This window comes from Hypomesus transpacificus, unplaced genomic scaffold, assembly GCF_021917145.1.
Source record: "Hypomesus transpacificus isolate Combined female unplaced genomic scaffold, fHypTra1 scaffold_90, whole genome shotgun sequence".
Classification (NCBI taxonomy): domain Eukaryota; kingdom Metazoa; phylum Chordata; class Actinopteri; order Osmeriformes; family Osmeridae; genus Hypomesus; species Hypomesus transpacificus.
The window spans coordinates 643470-664766 of record NW_025814041.1 but is presented as its reverse complement, the minus strand read 5'-3'; the positions used below and the strand labels follow the sequence as shown (position 1 = coordinate 664766).

The 21297-nt window shown below is 40.3% G+C and overlaps 1 protein-coding gene across 1 annotated transcript in view; it reads left to right on the top strand.

The window, feature by feature from the left end:
* Positions 1-21297, top strand: part of igf2bp2a (insulin-like growth factor 2 mRNA binding protein 2a) — a 216486-nt gene that overhangs the window by 78248 nt on the left and 116941 nt on the right. The gene's annotated exons all lie outside the window — the stretch shown is intronic.

The window sequence follows — 21297 nt, the reverse complement described above, 5'->3', positions numbered from 1 at the left end:
AGGGTTCTAGGGGCTGCCATTGACTTCCATGGAACAAGAATAATAATAAATATAACTGCAAGCAGTAATGGCGGATTCCTCCAAACATTGCGAACCATTGAAAAATGTATATTCTTGACAAATTGGAACTGTATAGAAAAATCTATGCTGCAGAATTACCAATGGGATACCAAATCTGAAATATAATACCATCAAGATCCACAAGGGCCTTTATTTCAACCCAAGGAGTGAAGGGAGGGGGCTTGGTTAGCCTATCCATTCCAGAAAGCCTTTGTGCTCTAGGGCGTGGAATGTAGCGCCACCTATGGGTAATGGTGGGACAGTTGTGGTGTGGTAATTACCCTTCAGTCATGATGCTGGGATGAATGTTGGCCTATATGTAGAGACCAGGGAGACAGACACACCGGCCAGCTGCCCTGATGGGTCCGTGGTAGATCATTAATGCGGGTTGTATCCTACAACGCTTGTGGCCTCCGAGTAGGACATACTGCTGCTGATAGATCAAGACGTTTGGTGGTGGACACATTGCTGGACGAGAGTGACATTGTCTGCCTTCAAGAAACCTGGATGGCCAAGCAAGATCTGGACAAATTGAACTCCCTACACAAGAACTTTCATGGTGCTGGAGAGTCCACTACCGATCTCAGCATGAGAATGGTTTGTGGGAGGATAGCTGGTGGTGTAGCTATACTGTGGAACATAAAATATGACCCAACGGTAAAGGTGGTGTGGCTTAACGTTGACTGGGCTATTGGGTTGGAGTTTAATCACAATGAAAATAAATGTACTATTGTAAATGTGTACACACCATATGAATCCTATGACCATGAGGATGAATTTCAGAACAAGTTAGCTTTTATTCAGTCCTTCAAAGAGGACAATAGTTCATGTTGTGTCTATGTCATGGGTGATTTTAATGCTGACATGTCAGATAAGTGTTTATTCGCACAACATCTGCAGCAGTTCTGTAATGAAACTAAATTAATTATATCAAGCGTTATTGCCTGATACAAGTTTTACCTATATAAGTGAAACGTGGCACACAACCTCCTGGCTAGACCATATTGTAACCACAGCCGATGCTCATGACTCACTGGAAAGTATAGAGATGTGTTATGGGCTGGCCACCACTGATCACATACCAGTTGCTATGCTGCTAAATGTTGAGAGTGTACCCTTGTTGCTGGCCCCCCAAGAAAACTGGACTGGTCAAAATTGACCAAAGAGGTTATGCACAGATATTCTCTATTAACTGACAGCTTACATAGTGATGTTGCATTTTCTAGGGATGCCCTAATGTGCACGGATATGAACTGCAAGGATAAACATCATGCTGAAAAGCTCTGTGCCATGTATGATGATATTGTCAAATGTCTTTATGCTTTCAGTGAAGGTTTTATTAATCACAAGAGTAAGGTCCCTAACGCACGGCCTGTCTGGAATGAGTTTGTGTCTGAGCAACATGCTGCTGCTAGAGAAGCCTTTAGAGTCTGGTCAGAGGCAGGCAGACCCAGACAGAGAGTGCTGCTTGATAACAAAAACCTCACAAATGCTAGATTTAAATATGCACTCGTTTCATTAAGAGAAATGAAAACACAATGAGAGCAGACTCGCTGGCCAGAAAGATGCAGAATAACAATCTTACTGACTTCTGGAAGGAGGTCAAGATCATAAATAATAACAGAACTCCCCTCCCTTCTGATATCAAAGGGGTTAGTTGTCCAGAGAAGATTGCTGATCTATGGCATGAGCACTACAGTAAACTATTTAATTGTGTTCAAAGTAACACAGTGAGAATTGATAATCAATATAAAGGTATCTCTGCAGACTTGATAGTTAGATCAGTAGATATTTATGATGCCATCCACATGCTAGACAACAACAAAGCTTGTGGTATGGATTCCATTTCTGCAGAGCATCTAAAAAATGCCAGTTATAGACTCAGTCCATTTCTAGCCATGTGTCTCACTGGAATTATGGTTCATGGTGTTCTACCGAACTCTATTATGTCAGTACTGTTAGTGCCTGTTGTTAAAGATAAGGCTGGTAAACTGAACAGCATAGACAACTATCGACCCATGGCATTGGCCAGTATCTTGTCTAAAGTGTTTGAGAGAATTATTTGATTGAAATTGGAAATGTATATTCTGACTGCAGAAAATCAGTTTGGTTTTAAAAGAAAAAATGGTACTGATCTCTGTATCTATGCTCTGAAGGAGATTGTCTCAGGTACACAAGTCTTAATTCATCTGTATTTTTATGCTTTATTGATGCTTACAAAGCTTTCGATCGAATTTGTCATGAAAAACTGTTTATGAAGCTAATAGCGAGAGGTGTCCCTAAACCTCTTGTGAGGATTTTGGTGTTCTGGTATGCCAATCAAACTTTTCATGTTAAATGGGACAATGTCGTATCAGCTGCTTTCCATGTTGGTAACGGATTTCGACAAGGAGGAATTTGATTTCCCTTTTTGTTTAATATGGATATGGACGACTTATCAAGCCAGCTGAATAAGACAAATACAGGCTGTCTTGTTGGTGAATCTATTGTCAATCATCTGATGTACGCAGATTATCTGGTTCCACTCAGCCTGTTGCAACAGATGCTATGGGTGTGCTCTCAGTATGGCTTAGATCATGATATAAAATATAATGCAAAGAAAAGCCACATAATGATAGTCAGAAGTAATCAGGACAGGAAATTAACCTTCCCTACCTTTTATTTATCTGGCAGTCCCCTTGGTGTTTGTGAGGAAATAAAATATCTGCCATGTCATTTCTGATGATTGGACAGATGACAACGATATGTATCAACAGCGCTGTCAAATATATTCTCAGGCCAGTATGTTATTAAGGACGTTTTCTATGTGCTCAGATTCAGTTAAATGTTCCCTGTTTAGAACCTACATAACACCATTGTACACTGCTCATTTGTGGTCTATGTACAGGTAAAGGAGTATACAGATACTGAAAGTAGCCTACAATGATGCTTTTAGATTGCTACTTAATGTGCCAAGGTGGCATAGTGCTAGTCAGTTGTTTGTGTCTAAGCACGTACCAACCTGTAAGGCAATCCTGAGACAACTGATGTATGGTTTCAATGATGCTTTTAGATTGCTACTTAATGTGCCTAGGTGGCATAGTGCTGGTCAGTTGTTTCTGTCTAAGCACGTACCAACCTGTAAGGCACTCCTGAGACAACTGATGTATGGTTTCATGTGTCGACTGGACAAGTCTGAGAACTGAATAGTAGAGGCCCTGGTCAACCCTCTAAAGAGCTGCTATCGATTACTTGGAACTTAAGACTACATTGGCACAAAAGTCTTCATACTTTTTATGCACTGTATTATCTATGTTTTATGTTTTCGTTTTACTCTCTTTTTTATAGCTCTATGTCTGTTATTTTATGTGGAACTTGGCGTCTGAAATAAAGATTTATATATATATAAATACATATATATATATCAATGTTTCAGGATTTGTATAACTTTTTACCATTGCATACAAAATCGGAAATGCAATACTAAAAAGATCAGCTTTTGTTAAGAGATCCAAGATTACAAGATCCACAAGGCCTTGGCTAGAAACCAAGGAATGAGTGGGGGCTTGGTCAGCCCACACTCTCCTGAAATGTTGCGTGTGCGTCTTGCCAAGCCCGCGCGTGTGTAAGTTAAGGCTGAGTGTGTGAGGATGTGGAGCACGCGCGGGCAGGAGGAGGGGAGACATTCATTGGAAATTTGGCTAGAATTTAGCCAAGCAAGCATGTTTCAAATATTCACCAAAAATCGACCTTTGATCTTACAGTCAACTTTTTCACAGATTTGTGTTATAAACATTCTCAAGAGTCTTCATATGAACTTGTGATTGAATCAGAGTATCAGTTTTTGACTGGCTGATGTGTAAAGCATTATTTTAGCGTTAGCGATAAGTTCAATTTGCTTTATATCAATCATTTTTGGAGATATGAAGTTGCCTTTGCACACGGTAACATGTTGTAGTGTCTTCCATCGATATACCAAGTTTCGTGTTGATATCTCAAAGATTTGCTGAGACATGACTTCACATCCTGTTTGGCGGCTTTTCTGATGAATTTGATTGGCTGTACCGGACAAACGGTTGTGAGGATCAAAATTCTTTTCGATAACTTTTGTGACGCTTGGTCTGAAGATCATCTCTGGTAACTTTGAAGAAGATATGACAAAAATTGTAGGAGGAGTAGGCTTTCAAAGGTTTTTGATAAAACCGGAAGTAGCGGAAAATCTATATAACCGGAAATTGACGCCATGGGGTGCGTTGAACTCGGCTTGAACCAGGGAATCCAATGGTACCTCATTTTTGAAAATGGGTCATACGGTTCAAAAGTTGCGTGTGTAAACACAAGTCCAACTTTGACCCGTTGGTGGCGCTGGAGTGGTCTAATGGGAGACATGAAACTTGGTGTAGGTATAGAATCAACTGTCCTTAATGAGTGTGCCAAATTTCACAAAAAGTTGTCGAAGGGTTCTAGGGGCTGCCATTGACTTCCATGGAACAAGAATAATAATAAATATAACTGCAAGCAGTAATGGCGGATTCCTCCAAACATTGCGAACCATTGAAAAATGTATATTCTTGACAAATTGGAACTGTATAGAAAAATCTATGCTGCAGAATTACCAATGGGATACCAAATCTGAAATATAATACCATCAAGATCCACAAGGGCCTTTATTTCAACTCAAGGAGTGAAGGGAGGGGGCTTGGTTAGCCTATCCATTCCAGAAAGCCTTTGTGCTTTAGGGCGTGGAATGTAGCGCCACATATGGGTAATGGTGGGACAGTTGTGGTTTGGTAATTACCCTTGGTCTATACTTTCAAAAAAGCTCGACCAGAGAATACCCCCCGCTCTCAGGGTACCGAGCTTCAGCTCAGTCATGATGCTGGGATGAATGTAGGCCTATATGTAGAGACCAGGGAGACAGACACACCGGCCAGCTGCCCTGATGGGTCCGTGGTAGATCATTAATGCGGGTTGTATCCTACAACGCTCGTGGCCTCCGAGTAGGACATACTGCTGCTGATAGATCAAGACGTTTGGTGGTGGACACATTGCTGGGCGAGAGTGACATTGTCTGCCTTCAAGAAACCTGGATGACCAAGCAAGATCTGGACAAATTGAACTCCCTACACAAGAACTTTCATGGTGCTGGAGAGTCCACTACCGATCTCAGCATGAGAATGGTTTGTGGGAGGATAGCTGGTGGTGTAGCTATACTGTGGAACATTAAATATGACCCAACGGTAAAGGTGGTGTGGCTTAACGTTGACTGGGCTATTGGGTTGGAGTTTAATCACAATGAAAATAAATGTACTATTGTAAATGTGTACACACCATATGAATCCTATGACCATGAGGATGAATTTCAGAACAGGTTAGCTTTTATTCAGTCCTTCATAGAGGACAATAGTTCATGTTGTGTCTATGTCATGGGTGATTTTAATGCTGACATGTCAGATAAGCGTTTTTTTTCGCACAACATCTGCAGCAGTTCTGTAATGAAACTAAATTAATGATATCAAGCGTTATTGCCTGATACAAGTTTTACCTATATAAGTGAAACGTGGCACACAACTTCCTGGCTAGACCATATTGTAACCACAGCCGATGCTCATGACTCACTGGAAAGTATAGAGATGTGTTATGGGCTGGCCACCACTGATCACATACCAGTTGCTATGCTGCTAAATGTTGAGAGTGTACCCTTGTTGCTGGCCCCCCAAGAAAACTGGACTGGTCAAAATTGACCAAAGAGGTTATGCACAGATATTCTCTATTAACTGACAGCTTACATAGTGATGTTGCATTTTCTAGGGATGCCCTAATGTGCACGGATATGAACTGCAAGGATAAACATCATGCTGAAAAGCTCTGTGCCATGTATGATGATATTGTCAAATGTCTTTATGCTTCCAGTGAACCTTTTATTAATCACAAGAGTAAGGTCCCTAACGCACGGCCTGTCTGGAATGAGTTTGTGTCTGAGCAACATGCTGCTGCTAGAGAAGCCTTTAGAGTCTGGTCAGAGGCAGGCAGACCCAGACAGGGAGTGCTGCTTGATAACAAAAACCTCACAAATGCTAGATTTAAATATGCACTCGTTTCATTAAGAGAAATGAAAACACAATGAGAGCAGACTCGCTGGCCAGAAAGATGCAGAATAACAATCTTACTGACTTCTGGAAGGAGGTCAAGATCATCAATAATAACAGAACTCCCCTCCCTTCTGATATCAAAGGGGTTAGTTGTCCAGAGAAGATTGCTGATCTATGGCATGAGCACTACAGTAAACTATTTAATTGTGTTAAAGGTAACACAGTGAGAATTGATAATGAATATAAAGGTATCTCTGCAGACTTGATAGTTAGATCAGTAGATATTTATGATGCCATCCACATGCTAGACAACAAGAAAGCTTGTGGTATGGATTGCATTTCTGCAGAGCATCTAAAAAATGCCAGTTATAGACTCAGTCCATTTCTAGCCATGTGTCTCACTGGAATTATGGTTCATGGTGTTCTACCGAACTCTATTATGTCAGTACTGTTAGTGCCTGTTGTTAAAGATAAGGCTGGTAAACTGAACAGCATAGACAACTATCGACCCATTGCATTGGCCAGTATCTTGTCTAAAGTGTTTGAGAGAATTATTTGATTGAAATTGGAAATGTATATTCTGACTGCAGAAAATCAGTTTGGTTTTAAAAGAAAACATGGTACTGATCTCTGTATCTATGCTCTGAAGGAGATTGTCTCAGGTACACAAGTCTTAATTCATCTGTATTTTTATGCTTTATTGATGCTTACAAAGCTTTCGATCGAATTTGTCATGAAAAACTGTTTATGAAGCTAATAGTGAGAGGTGTCCCTAAACCTCTTGTGAGTATTTTGGTGTTCTGGTATGCCAATCAAACTTTTCATGTTAAATGGGACAATGTTGTATCAGCTCCTTTCCATGTTGGTAACGGAGTTCGACAAGGAGGAATTTGACTTCCCTTTTTGTTTAATATGGATATGGACGACTTATCAAGCCAGCTGAATAAGACAAATACAGGCTGTCTTGTTGGTGAATCTATTGTCAATCATCTGATGTACGCAAATGATCTGGTTCCACTCAGCCTGTTGCAACAGATGCTATGGGTGTGCTCTCAGTATGGCTTAGATCATGATATAAAATATAATGCAAAGAAAAGCCACATAATGATAGTCAGAAGTAATCAGGACAGGAAATTAACCTTCCCTACCTTTTATTTATCTGGCAGTCCCCTTGGTGTTTGTGAGGAAATAAAATATCTGGGCCATGTCATTTCTGATGATTGGACAGATGACAACGATATGTATCAACAGCGCTGTCAAATATATTCTCAGGCCAGTATGTTATTAAGGACATTTTCTATGTGCTCAGATTCAGTTAAATGTTCCCTGTTTAGAACCTACATAACACCATTGCACACTGCTCATTTGTGGTCTATGTACAGGAAAAGGAGTATACAGATACTGAAAGTAGCCTACAATGATGCTTTTAGATTGCTACTTAATGTGCCAAGGTGGCATAGTGCTAGTCAGTTGTTTGTGTCTAAGCACGTACCAACCTGTAAGGCAATCCTGAGACAACTGATGTATGGTTTCAATGATGCTTTTAGATTGCTACTTAATGTGCCTAGGTGGCATAGTGCTGGTCAGTTGTTTCTGTCTAAGCACGTACCAACCTGTAAGGCACTCCTGAGACAACTGATGTATGGTTTCATGTGTCGACTGGACAAGTCTGAGAACTGAATAGTAGAGGCCCTGGTCAACCCTCTAAAGAGCTGCTATCGATTACTTGGAACTTAAGACTACATTGGCACAAAAGTCTTCATACTTTTTATGCACTGTATTATCTATGTTTTATGTTTTCGTTTTACTCTCTTTTTTATAGCTCTATGTCTGTTATTTTATGTGGAACTTGGCGTCTGAAATAAAGATTTATATATATATAAATACATATATATATATATCAATGTTTCAGGATTTGTATAACTTTTTACCATTGCATACAAAATCGGAAATGCAATACTAAAAAGATCAGCTTTTGTTAAGAGATCCAAGATTACAAGATCCACAAGGCCTTGGCTAGAAACCAAGGAATGAGTGGGGGCTTGGTCAGCCCACACTCTCCTGAAATGTTGCGTGTGCGTCTTGCCAAGCCCGCGCGTGTGTAAGTTAAGGCTGAGTGTGTGAGGATGTGGAGCACGCGCGGGCAGGAGGAGGGGAGACATTCATTGGAAATTTGGCTGGAAATTAGCCAAGCAAGCATGTTTCAAATATTCACCAAAAATCGACCTTTGATCTTACAGTCAACTTTTTCACAGATTTGTGTTATAAACATTCTCAAGAGTCTTCATATGAACTTGTGATTGAATCAGAGTATCAGTTTTTGACTGGCTGATGTGTAAAGCATTATTTTAGCGTTAGCGATAAGTTCAATTTGCTTTATATCAATCATTTTTGGAGATATGAAGTTGCCTTTGCACACGGTAACATGTTGTAGTGTCTTCCATCGATATACCAAGTTTCGTGTTGATATCTCAAAGATTTGCTGAGACATGACTTCACATCCTGTTTGGCGGCTTTCCTGATGAATTTGATTGGCTGTACCGGACAAACGGTTGTGAGGATCAAAATTCTTTTCGATAACTTTTGTGACGCTTGGTCTGAAGATCATCTCTGGTAACTTTGAAGAAGATATGACAAAAATTGTAGGAGGAGTAGGCTTTCAAAGGTTTTTGATAAAACCGGAAATAGCGGAAAATCTATATAACCGGAAATTGACGCCATGGGGTGCGTTGAACTCGGCTTGATCCAGGGAATCCAATGGTACCTCATTTTTGAAAATGGGTCATACGGTTCAAAAGTTGCGTGTGTAAACACAAGTCCAACTTTGACCCGTTGGTGGCGCTGGAGTGGTCTAATGGGAGACATGAAACTTGGTGTAGGTATAGAATCAACTGTCTTTAATGAGTGTGCCAAATTTCACAAAAAGTTGTCGAAGGGTTCTAGGGGCTGCCATTGACTTCCATGGAACAAGAATAATAATAAATATAACTGCAAGCAGTAATGGCGGATTCCTCCAAACATTGCGAACCATTGAAAAATGTATATTCTTGACAAATTGGAACTGTATAGAAAAATCTATGCTGCAGAATTACCAATGGGATACCAAATCTGAAATATAATACCATCAAGATCCACAAGGGCCTTTATTTCAACCCAAGGAGTGAAGGGAGGGGGCTTGGTTAGCCTATCCATTCCAGAAAGCCTTTGTGCTTTAGGGCGTGGAATGTAGCGCCACCTATGGGTAATGGTGGGACAGTTGTGGTGTGGTAATTACCCTTGGTCTATACTTTCAAAAAAGCTCGACCAGAGCATACCCCCCGCTCTCAGGGTACCGAGCTTCAGCTCAGTCATGATGCTGGGATGAATGTAGGCCTATATGTAGAGACCAGGAAGACAGACACACCGGCCAGCTGCCCTCATGGGTCCGTGGTAGATCATTAATGCGGGTTGTATCCTACAACGCTCGTGGCCTCCGAGTAGGACATACTGCTGCTGATAGATCAAGACGTTTGGTGGTGGACACATTGCTGGGCGAGAGTGACATTGTCTCTCTTCAAGAAACCTGGATGGCCAAGCAAGATCTGGACAAATTGAACTCCCTACACAAGATATTTCATGGTGCTGGAGAGTCCACTACCGATCTCAGCATGAGAATGGTTTGTGGGAGGATAGCTGGTGGTGTAGCTATACTGTGGAACATAAAATATGACCCAACGGTAAAGGTGGTGTGGCTTAACGTTGACTGGGCTATTGGGTTGGAGTTTAATCACAATGAAAATAAATGTACTATTGTAAATGTGTACACACCATATGAATCCTATGACCATGAGGATGAATTTCAGAACAGGTTAGCTTTTATTCAGTCCTTCATAGAGGACAATAGTTCATGTAGTGTCTATGTCATGGGTGATTTTAATGCTGACATGTCAGATAAGCGTTTATTCGCACAACATCTGCAGCAGTTCTGTAATGAAACTAAATTAATTATATCAAGCGTTATTGCCTGATACAAGTTTTACCTATATAAGTGAAACGTGGCACACAACTTCCTGGCTAGACCATATTGTAACCAGAGCCGATGCTCATGACTCACTGGAAAGTATAGAGATGTTTTATGGGCTGGCCACCACTGATCACATACCAGTTGCTATGCTGCTAAATGTTGAGAGTGTACCCTTGTTGCTGGCCCCCCAAGAAAACTGGACTGGTCAAAATTGACCAAAGAGGTTATGCACAGATATTCTTTATTAACTGACAGCTTACATAGTGATGTTGCATTTTCTAGGGATGCCCTAATGTGCACGGATATGAACTGCAAGGATAAACATCATGCTGAAAAGCTCTGTGCCATGTATGATGATATTGTCAAATGTCTTTATGCTTCCAGTGAACCTTTTATTAATCACAAGAGTAAGGTCCCTAACGCACGGCCTGTCTGGAATGAGTTTGTGTCTGAGCAACATGCTGCTGCTAGAGAAGCCTTTAGAGTCTGGTCAGAGGCAGGCAGACCCAGACAGGGAGTGCTGCTTGATAACAAAAACCTCACAAATGCTAGATTTAAATATGCACTCGTTTCATTTAGAGAAATGAAAACACAATGAGAGCAGACTCGCTGGCCAGAAAGATGCAGAATAACAATCTTACTGACTTCTGGAAGGAGGTCAAGATCATAAATAATAACAGAACTCCCCTCCCTTCTGATATCAAAGGGGTTAGTTGTCCAGAGAAGATTGCTGATCTATGGCACGAGCACTACAGTAAACTATTTAATTGTGTTAAAAGTAACACAGTGAGAATTGATAATGAATATAAAGGTATCTCTGCAGACTTGATAGTTATATCAGTAGATATTTATGATGCCATCCACATGCTAGACAACAACAAAGCTTGTGGTAAGGATTGCATTTCTGCAGAGCATCTAAAAAATGCCAGTTATAGACTCAGTCCATTTCTAGCCATGTGTCTCACTGGAATTATGGTTCATGGTGTTCTACCGAACTCTATTATGTCAGTATTGTTAGTGCCTGTTGTTAAAGATAAGGCTGGTAAACTGAACAGCATAGACAACTATCGACCCATTGCATTGGCCAGTATCTTGTCTAAAGTGTTTGAGAGAATTATTTGATTGAAATTGCAAATGTATATTCTGACTGCAGAAAATCAGTTTGGTTTTAAAAGAAAACATGGTACTGATCTCTGTATCTATGCTCTGAAGGAGATTGTCTCAGGTACACAAGTCTTAATTCATCTGTATTTTTATGCTTTATTGATGCTTACAAAGCTTTCGATCGAATTTGTCATGAAAAACTGTTTATGAAGCTAATAGCGAGAGGTTTCCCTAAACCTCTTGTGAGGATTTTGGTGTTCTGGTATGCAAATCAAACTTTTCATGTTAAATGGGACAATGTTGTATCAGCTGCTTTCCATGTTGGTAACGGAGTTCGACAAGGAGGAATTTGATTTCCCTTTTTGTTTAATATGGATATGGACGACTTATCAAGCCAGCTGAATAAGACAAATACAGGCTGTCTTGTTGGTGAATCTATTGTCAATCATCTGATGTACGCAGATGATCTGGTTCCACTCAGCCTGTTGCAACAGATGCTATGGGTGTGCTCTCAGTATGGCTTAGATCATGATATAAAATATAATGCAAAGAAAAGCCACATAATGATAGTCAGAAGTAATCAGGACAGGAAATTAACCTTCCCTACCTTTTATTTATCTGGCAGTCCCCTTGGTGTTTGTGAGGAAATAAAATATCTGCCATGTCATTTCTGATGATTGGACAGATGACAACGATATGTATCAACAGCGCTGTCAAATATATTCTCAGGCCAGTATGTTATTAAGGACGTTTTCTATGTGCTCAGATTCAGTTAAATGTTCCCTGTTTAGAACCTACATAACACCATTGTACACTGCTCATTTGTGGTCTATGTACAGGTAAAGGAGTATACAGATACTGAAAGTAGCCTACAATGATGCTTTTAGATTGCTACTTAATGTGCCAAGGTGGCATAGTGCTAGTCAGTTGTTTGTGTCTAAGCACGTACCAACCTGTAAGGCAATCCTGAGACAACTGATGTATGGTTTCAATGATGCTTTTAGATTGCTACTTAATGTGCCTAGGTGGCATAGTGCTGGTCAGTTGTTTCTGTCTAAGCACGTACCAACCTGTAAGGCACTCCTGAGACAACTGATGTATGGTTTCATGTGTCGACTGGACAAGTCTGAGAACTGAATAGTAGAGGCCCTGGTCAACCCTCTAAAGAGCTGCTATCGATTACTTGGAACTTAAGACTACATTGGCACAAAAGTCTTCATACTTTTTATGCACTGTATTATCTATGTTTTATGTTTTCGTTTTACTCTCTTTTTTATAGCTCTATGTCTGTTATTTTATGTGGAACTTGGCGTCTGAAATAAAGATTTATATATATATAAATACATATATATATATCAATGTTTCAGGATTTGTATAACTTTTTACCATTGCATACAAAATCGGAAATGCAATACTAAAAAGATCAGCTTTTGTTAAGAGATCCAAGATTACAAGATCCACAAGGCCTTGGCTAGAAACCAAGGAATGAGTGGGGGCTTGGTCAGCCCACACTCTCCTGAAATGTTGCGTGTGCGTCTTGCCAAGCCCGCGCGTGTGTAAGTTAAGGCTGAGTGTGTGAGGATGTGGAGCACGCGCGGGCAGGAGGAGGGGAGACATTCATTGGAAATTTGGCTAGAAATTAGCCAAGCAAGCATGTTTCAAATATTCACCAAAAATCGACCTTTGATCTTACAGTCAACTTTTTCACAGATTTGTGTTATAAACATTCTCAAGAGTCTTCATATGAACTTGTGATTGAATCAGAGTATCAGTTTTTGACTGGCTGATGTGTAAAGCATTATTTTAGCGTTAGCGATAAGTTCAATTTGCTTTATATCAATCATTTTTGGAGATATGAAGTTGCCTTTGCACACGGTAACATGTTGTAGTGTCTTCCATCGATATACCAAGTTTCGTGTTGATATCTCAAAGATTTGCTGAGACAGGACTTCACATCCTGTTTGGCGGCTTTTCTGATGAATTTGATTGGCTGTACCGGACAAACGGTTGTGAGGATCAAAATTCTTTTCGATAACTTTTGTGACGCTTGGTCTGAAGATCATCTCTGGTAACTTTGAAGAAGATATGACAAAAATTGTAGGAGGAGTAGGCTTTCAAAGGTTTTTGATAAAACCGGAAGTAGCGGAAAATCTATATAACCGGAAATTGACGCCATGGGGTGCGTTGAACTCGGCTTGAACCAGGGAATCCAATGGTACCTCATTTTTGAAAATGGGTCATACGGTTCAAAAGTTGCGTGTGTAAACACAAGTCCAACTTTGACCCATTGGTGGCGCTGGAGTGGTCTAATGGGAGACATGAAACTTGGTGTAGGTATAGAATCAACTGTCCTTAATGAGTGTGCCAAATTTCACAAAAAGTTGTCGAAGTGTTCTAGGGGCTGCCATTGACTTCCATGGAACAAGAATAATAATAATAATAAAACTAACAATAACAATAGGTTTCCTCCTGACGGAGGAATCCTAATAATAATAAAACTAACAATAACAATAGGTTTCCTCCTGACGGAGGAATCCTAATAATAATAAAACTAACAATAACAATAGGTTTCCTCCTGACGGAGGAATCCTAAATATAACTGCAAGCAGTAATGGCGGATTCCTCCAAACATTGCGAACCATTGAAAAATGTATATTCTTGACAAATTGGAATTGTATAGAAAAATCTATGCTGCAGAATTACCAATGGGATACCAAATCTGAAATATAATACCATCAAGATCCACAAGGGCCTTTATTTCAACCCAAGGAGTGAAGGGAGGGGGCTTGGTTAGCCTATCCATTCCAGAAAGCCTTTGTGCTTTAAGGCGTGGAATGTAGCGCCACCTATGGGTAATGGTGGGACAGTTGTGGTGTGGTAATTACCCTTGGTCTATACTTTCAAAAAAGCTCGACCAGAGCACACCCCCCGCTCTCAGGGTACCGAGCTTCAGCTCAGTCATGATGCTGGGATGAATGTAGGCCTATATGTAGAGACCAGGGAGACAGACACACCGGCCAGCTGCCCTGATGGGTCCGTGGTAGATCATTAATGCGGGTTGTATCCTACAACGCTCGTGGCCTCCGAGTAGGACATACTGCTGCTGATAGATCAAGACGTTTGGTGGTGGACACATTGCTGGACGAGAGTGACATTGTCTGCCTTCAAGAAACCTGGATGGCCAAGCAAGATCTGGACAAATTGAACTCCCTACACAAGAACTTTCATGGTGCTGGAGAGTCCACTACCGATCTCAGCATGAGAATGGTTTGTGGGAGGATAGCTGGTGGTATAGCTATACTGTGGAACATAAAATATGACCCAACGGTAAAGGTGGTGTGGCTTAACGTTGACTGGGCTATTGGGTTGGAGTTTAATCACAATGAAAATAAATTTACTATTGTAAAATATGTACACACCATATGAATCCTATGACCATGAGGATGAATTTCAGAACAGGTTAGCTTTTATTCAGTCCTTCATAGAGGACAATAGTTCATGTAGTGTCTATGTCATGGGTGATTTTAATGCTGACATGTCAGATAAGCGTTTATTCGCACAACATCTGCAGCAGTTCTGTAATTAAACTAAATTAATGATATCAAGCGTTATTGCCTGATACAAGTTTTACCTATGTAAGTGAAACGTGGCACACAACTTCCTGGCTAGACCATATTGTAACCACAGCCGATGCTCATGACTCACTGGAAAGTATAGAGATGTGTTATGGGCTGGCCACCACTGATCACATACCAGTTGCTATGCTGCTAAATGTTGAGAGTGTACCCTTGTTGCTGGCCCCCCAAGAAAACTGGACTGGTCAAAATTGACCAAAGAGGTTATGCACAGATATTCTCTATTAACTGACAGCTTACATAGTGATGTTGCATTTTCTAGGGATGCCCTAATGTGCACGGATATGAACTGCAAGGATAAACATCATGCTGAAAAGCTCTGTGCCATGTATGATGATATTGTCAAATGTCTTTATGCTTCCAGTGAACCTTTTATTAATCACAAGAGTAAGGTCCCTAACGCACGGCCTGTCTGGAATGAGTTTGTGTCTGAGCAACATGCTGCTGCTAGAGAAGCCTTTAGAGTCTGGTCAGAGGCAGGCAGACCCAGACAGGGAGTGCTCCTTGATAACAAAAACCTCACAAATGCTAGATTTAAATATGCACTCGTTTCATTAAGAGAAATGAAAACACAATGAGAGCAGACTCGCTGGCCAGAAAGATGCAGAATAACAATCTTATTGACTTCTGGAAGGAGGTCAAGATCATAAATAATAACAGAAGTCCCCTCCCTTCTGATATCAAAGGGGTTAGTTGTCCAGAGAAGATTGCTGATCTATGGCATGAGCACTACAGTCAACTATTTAATTGTGTTAAAAGTAACACAGTGAGAATTGATAATGAATATAAAGGTATCTCTGCAGACTTGATAGTTAGATCAGTAGATATTTATGATGCCATCCACATGCTAGACAACAACAAAGCTTGTGGTATGGATTGCATTTCTGCAGAGCATCTAAAAAATGCCAGTTATAGACTCAGTCCATTTCTAGCCATGTGTCTCACTGGAATTATGGTTCATGGTGTTCTACCGAACTTTATTATGTCAGTACTGTTAGTGCCTGTTGTTAAAGATAAGGCTGGTAAACTGAACAGCATAGACAACTATCGACCCATTGCATTGGCCAGTATCTTGTCTAAAGTGTTTGAGAGCATTATTTGATTGAAATTGGAAATGTATATTCTGACTGCAGACATTCAGTTTGGTTTTAAAAGAAAACATGGTACTGATCTCTGTATCTATGCTCTGAAGGAGATTGTCTCAGGTACACAAGTCTTAATTCATCTGTATTTTTATGCTTTATTGATGCTTACAAAGCTTTCGATCGAATTTGTCATGAAAAACTGTTTATGAAGCTAATAGCGAGAGGTGTCCCTAAACCTCTTGTGAGGATTTTGGTGTTCTGGTATGCCAATCAAACTTTTCATGTTAAATGGGACAATGTTGTATCAGCTCCTTTCCATGTTGGTAACGGAGTTCGACAAGGAGGAATTTGATTTCCCTTTTTGTTTAATATGGATATGGACGACTTATCAAGCCAGCTGAATAAGACAAATACAGGCTGTCTTGTTGGTGAATCTATTGTCAATTATCTGATGTACGCAAATAATCTGGTTCCACTCAGCCTGTTGCAACAGATGCTATGGGTGTGCTCTCAGTATGGCTTAGATCATGATATAAAATATAATGCAAAGAAAAGCCACATAATGATAGTCAAAAGTAATCAGGACAGGAAATTAACCTTCCCTACCTTTTATTTATCTGGCAGTCCCCTTGGTGTTTGTGAGGAAATAAAATATCTGGGCCATGTCATTTCTGATGATTGGAAAGATGACAACGATATGTATCAACAGCGCTGTCAAATATATTCTCAGGCCAGTATGTTATTAAGGACGTTTTCTATGTGCTCAGATTCAGTTAAATGTTCCCTGTTTAGAACCTACATAACACCATTGTACACTGCTCACTTGTGGTCTATGTACAGGAAAAGGAGTATACAGATACTGAAAGTAGCCTACAATGATGCTTTTAGATTGCTACTTAATGTGCCAAGGTGGCATAGTGCTAGTCAGTTGTTTGTGTCTAAGCGCGTACCAACCTGTAAGGCAATCCTGAGACAACTGATGTATGGTTTCAATTATGCTTTTAGATTGCTACTTAATGTGCCTAGGTGGCATAGTGCTGGTCAGTTGTTTCTGTCTAAGCACGTACCAACCTGTAAGGCACTCCTGAGACAACTGATGTATGGTTTCATGTGTCGACTGGACAAGTCTGAGAACTGAATAGTAGAGGCTCTGGTCAACCCTCTAAAGAGCTGCTATCGATTACTTGGAACTTAAGACTACATTGGCACAAAAGTCTTCATACTTTTTATGCTCTGTATTATCTATGTTTTATGTTTTTGTTTTACTCTCTTTTTTATAGCTCTATGTCTGTTATTTTATGTGGAACTTGGCGTCTGAAATAAAGATTTATCTATATATAAATACACATATATATATATATATTAATGTTTCAGGATTTGCATAACTTTTTACCATTGCATACAAAATCGGAAATGCAATACCAAAAAGATCAGCTTTTGTTAAGAGATCCAAGATTACAAGATCCACAAGGCCTTTGCTAGAAACTAAGGAATGAGTGGGGGCTTGGTCAGCCCACACTCTCCTGAAATGTTGCGTGTGCGTCTTGCCAAGCCCGCGCGTGTGTAAGTTAAGGCTGAGTGTGTGAGGATGTGGAGCACGCGCGGGCAGGAGGAGGGGAGACATTCATTGGAAATTTGGCTAGAAATTAGCCAAGCAAGCATGTTTCAAATATTCACCAAAAATCGACCTTTGATCTTACAGTCAACCTTTTCACAGATTTGTGTTATAAACATTCTCAAGAGTCTTCATATGAACTTGTGATTGAATCAGAGTATCAGTTTTTGACTGGCTGATGTGTAAAGCATTATTTTAGCGTTAGCGATAAGTTCAATTTGCTTTATATCAATCATTTTTGGAGATATGAGGTTGCCTTTGCACACGGTAACATGTTGTAGTGTCTTCCATCGATATACCAAGTTTCGTGTTGATATCTCAAAGATTTGCTGAGACATGACTTCACATCCTGTTTGGCGGCTTTTCTGATGAATTTGATTGGCTGTACCGGACAAACGGTTGTGAGGATCAAAATTCTTTTCGATAACTTTTGTGAGGCTTGGTCTGAAGATCATCTCTGGTAACTTTGAAGAAGATATGACAACAATTGTAGGAGGAGTAGGCTTTCAAAGGTTTTTGATAAAACCGGAAATAGCGGAAAATCTACATAACCGGAAATTGACGCCATGGGGTGCGTTGAACTCGGCTTGATCCAGGGAATCCATTGGTACCTCATTTTTGAAAATGGGTCATACGGTTCAAAAGTTGCGTGTGTAAACACAAGTCCAACTTTGACCCGTTGGTGGCGCTGGAGTGGTCTAATGGGAGACATGAAACTTGGTGTAGGTATAGAATCAACTGTCCTTAATGAGTGTGCCAAATTTCACAAAAAGTTGTCGAAGGGTTCTAGGGGCTGCCATTGACTTCAATGGAACAAGAATAATAATAATAATAAAACTAACAATAACAATAGGTTTCCTCCTGACGGAGGAATCCTAATAAAACTAACAATAACAATAGGTTTCCTCCTGACGGAGGAATCCTAAATATAACTGCAAGCAGTAATGGCGGATTCCTCCAAACATTGCGAACCATTGAAAAATGTATATTCTTGACAAATTGGAATTGTATAGAAAAATCTATGTTGCAGAATTACCAATGGGATACCAAATCTGAAATATAATACCATCAAGATCCACAAGGGCCTTTATTTCAACCCAAGGAGTGAAGGGAGGGGGCTTGGTTAGCCTATCCATTCCAGAAAGCCTTTGTGCTTTAGGGCGTGGAATGTAGCGCCACCTATGGGTAATGGTGGGACAGTTGTGGTGTGGTAATTACCCGTGGTCTATACTTTCCAAAAAGCTCGACCAGAGTACACCCCCCGCTCTCAGGGTACCGAGCTTCAGCTCAGTCATGATGCTGGGATGAATGTAGGCCTATATGTAGAGACCAGGGAGACAGACACACCGGCCAGCTGCCCTGATGGGTCCGTGGTAGATCATTAATGCGGGTTGTATCCTACAACGCTCGTGGCCTCCGAGTAGGACATACTGCTGCTGATAGATCAAGACGTTTGGTGGTGGACACATTGCTGGACGAGAGTGACATTGTCTGCCTTCAAGAAACCTGGATGGCCAAGCAAGATCTGGACAAATTGAACTCCCTACACAAGATGTTTCATGGTGCTGGAGAGTCCACTACCGATCTCAGCATGAGAATGGTTTGTGGGAGGATAGCTGGTGGTGTAGCTATACTGTGGAACATAAAATATGACCCAACGGTAAAGGTGGTTTGGCTTAACGTTGACTGGGCTATTGGGTTGGAGTTTAATCACAATGAAAATAAATGTACTATTGTAAATGTGTACACACCATATGAATCCTATGACCATGAGGATGAATTTCAGAACAGGTTAGCTTTTATTCAGTCCTTCATAGAGGACAATAGTTCATGTTGTGTCTATGTCATGGGTGATTTTAATGCTGACATGTCAGATAAGCGTTTATTCGCACAACATCTGCAGCAGTTCTGTAATGAAACTAAATTAATTATATCAAGCGTTATTGCCTGATACAAGTTTTACCTATATAAGTGAAACGTGGCACACAACTTCCTGGCTAGACCATATTGTAACCACAGCCGATGCTCATGACTCACTGGAAAGTATAGAGATGTGTTATGGGCTGGCCACCACTGATCACATACCAGTTGCTATGCTGCTAAATGTTGAGAGTGTACCCTTGTTGCTGGCCCCCCAAGAAAACTGGACTGGTCAAAATTGACCAAAGAGGTTATGCACAGATATTCTCTATTAACTGACAGCTTACATAGTGATGTTGCATTTTCTAGGGATGCCCTAATGTGCACGGATATGAACTGCAAGGATAAACATCATGCTGAAAAGCTCTGTGCCATGTATGATGATATTGTCAAATGTCTTTATGCTTCCAGTGAACCTTTTATTAATCACAAGAGTAAGGTCCCTAACGCACAGCCTGTCTGGAATGAGTTTGTGTCTGAGCAACATGCTGCTGCTAGAGAAGCCTTTAGAGTCTGGTCAGAGGCAGGCAGACCCAGACAGGGAGTGCTGCTTGATAACAAAAACCTCACAAATGCTAGATTTAAATATGCACTCGTTTCATTAAGAGAAATGAAAACACAATGAGAGCAGACTCGCTGGCCAGAAAGATGCAAAATAACAATCTTACTGACTTCTGGAAGGAGGTCAAGATCATAAGTAATAACAGAACTTCCCTCCCTTCTGATATCCAAGGGGTTAGTTGTCCAGAGAAGATTGCTGATCTATGGCATGAGCACTACAGTAAACTATTTAATTGTGTTCAAAGTAACACAGTGAGAATTGATAATCAATATAAAGGTATCTCTGCAGACTTGATAGTTAGATCAGTAGATATTTATGATGCCATCCACATGCTAGACAACAACAAAGCTTGTGGTATGGATTGCATTTCTGCAGAGCATCTAAAAAATGCCAGTTATAGACTCAGTCCATTTCTAGCCATGTGTCTCACTGGAATTATGGTTCATGGTGTTCTACCGAACTCTATTATGTCAGTACTGTTAGTGCCTGTTGTTAAAGATAAGGCTGGTAAACTGAACAGCATAGACAACTATCGACCCATTGCATTGGCCAGTATCTTGTCTAAAGTGTTTGAGAGAATTATTTGATTGAAATTGGAAATGTATATTCTGACTGCAGAAAATCAGTTTGGTTTTAAAAGAAAACATGGTACTGATCTCTGTATCTATGCTCTGAAGGAGATTGTCTCAGGTACACAAGTCTTAATTTATCTGTATTTTTATGCTTTATTGATGCTTACAAAGCTTTCGATCGAATTTGTCATGAAAAACTGTTTGTGAAGCTAATAGCGAGAGGTTCTCGTATGCCAATCAAACTTTTCATGTTAAATGGGACAATGTTGTATCAGCTCCTTTCCATGTTGGTAACGAAGTTCGACAAGGAGGAATTTGATTTCCCTTTTTGTTTAATATGGATATGGACGACTTATCAAGTCAGCTGAATAAGACAAATACAGGCTGTCTTGTTGGTGAATCTATTGTCAATCATCTGATGTACGCAGATTATCTGGTTCCACTCAGCCTGTTGCAACAGATGCTATGGGTGTGCTCTCAGTATGGCTTAGATCATGATATAAAATATAATGCAAAGAAAAGCCACATAATGATAGTCAGAAGTAATCAGGACAGGAAATTAACCTTCCCTACCTTTTATTTATCTGGCAGTCCCCTTGGTGTTTGTGAGGAAATAAAATATCTGCCATGTCATTTCTGATGATTGGACAGATGACAACGATATGTATCA